The sequence below is a fragment of the Elephantulus edwardii genome, unplaced genomic scaffold (genome assembly GCF_000299155.1).
Source record: "Elephantulus edwardii isolate Elephantulus edwardi_28Jun2011 unplaced genomic scaffold, EleEdw1.0 scaffold00126, whole genome shotgun sequence".
NCBI classification, from domain to species: domain Eukaryota; kingdom Metazoa; phylum Chordata; class Mammalia; order Macroscelidea; family Macroscelididae; genus Elephantulus; species Elephantulus edwardii.
Genome location: NW_006399876.1, coordinates 9,509,341 through 9,510,914, shown reverse-complemented (window position 1 = coordinate 9,510,914; position 1,574 = coordinate 9,509,341).

Here is a 1,574-nt window from a genome sequence, read left to right as displayed (position 1 = left end):
CTTTAAATGGACATCCTTACTTTTTAGCACTTTGGAGAGGTCCTTGACAGCAGATTTCCCAAATGCAACACATCTTTTGCTTTCTTGACTGCTGTTACCATGGGTGTTAATATGAATCCAAGAAAATAACTGAAAATGTCAGTCTTTTCTTCATCTATCATGATGTTACCTACTGGTCAAATGGTGAAGATTTTGTTTTCTTAATATTGAGATGCACCACACTGAAGGCTGTATGTAGTCTTTGATCTTCGGCAGCATGTGTTTCAAATTCTTTCACTTTCAGCAAGAAAGGCTGTGTCTTGTGCATAGTCTTCCTTTGAACCTGATGCCACATTCTTCTTCATGAAGTGCAGCCTCTCGAATGATTTGCTCAACATACAGGTTGAATAGGTGTGGAGAAAGGATACAACCCTGACACACACCTTTCCTGATTTTAAGCCATGTTCTTTGTTCTGTTTGGACAACAGTCTCTTGGTCTAGGTTTTGCATGAGCACAATTACGTGTTGTATGATTCTTCTCAATATTAGACATAATTTGTTATGATGCACACAGTCAAATTCCTTTGAATAGTCAATAAAACATAAATAAACATGTTTCTGGTATTCCCTGCTTTCAGTCAAGATCTATCTTGCATTAGCAATGATAGTCCTCATTCCATAGCTTCTTCTGAACCCAGCTTGGATATCTGGCAGTTCCTTGTTCATGCATTGACTATTCCAGCTGTTTCTGAACAATCTTGAGGAACATTTTACTTGTGTATGATAGTAATGATACTGTTCAATAATTTCCACATCCTGTTGGATCACATTTTAAATTTTTGAATAGTAACAAATATTAATTTCTTCCAATCAGTTGGCCAGCTGTCTTCTAAATTTCTTGGAACAGACTAGTGAGCACATGCAGGCTGCATCTGTTATTGAAATGTGTCAACTGGTATTCCATAATTTCCTGGGATTATATTCTTTGCCAATTCCTGTTAGGTAGGTAGAAAAGATCATGTAAATCTTTGTTTCAGGATATACAAGCCTCATTATTCCCTGTGTAATCTCTTCTCTCTTTTTCATACCCCCCCCATATACTCTTTTCCAGGTCAAATTGTTTCCTGGGTCTGTTTTCACTGGACCAAAAATTCTTGTTCATTTTATCTTAATGTATTTCCTCTCCTCCATACTTTCTATATGTTCTTTCTTAAAGGTTCACTAATACAATGATTAGCTGCTTTTGTTGTTATGTGCCACCAAGCCAAAACCAATTCATAACTGACCCTCCTCCAATTCACTGTCCAAGATTGTAAATCGCACAGGACATTTCTCACCTTTCTCCCAAGGAACAGCTGGTGGATTCCAACCACCTGCCTTTGGGCTGGCCAAGTAGCTTCCTGCTGACTAGGTTATCAGAGTTCCCTGTATAAATAACATGGAATGGGAATCCCAGAACACTTGATCGTGCTAATGCAAAACCTATACTTGGACCAGGAGGCAATCGTCAGAACAGGGCAAGGAAACACTGCATGGTTCAAAACTGGGAAGGGTGTACGCCAGGGATGTGTCCTATCTCCATACCTTTTCAACCT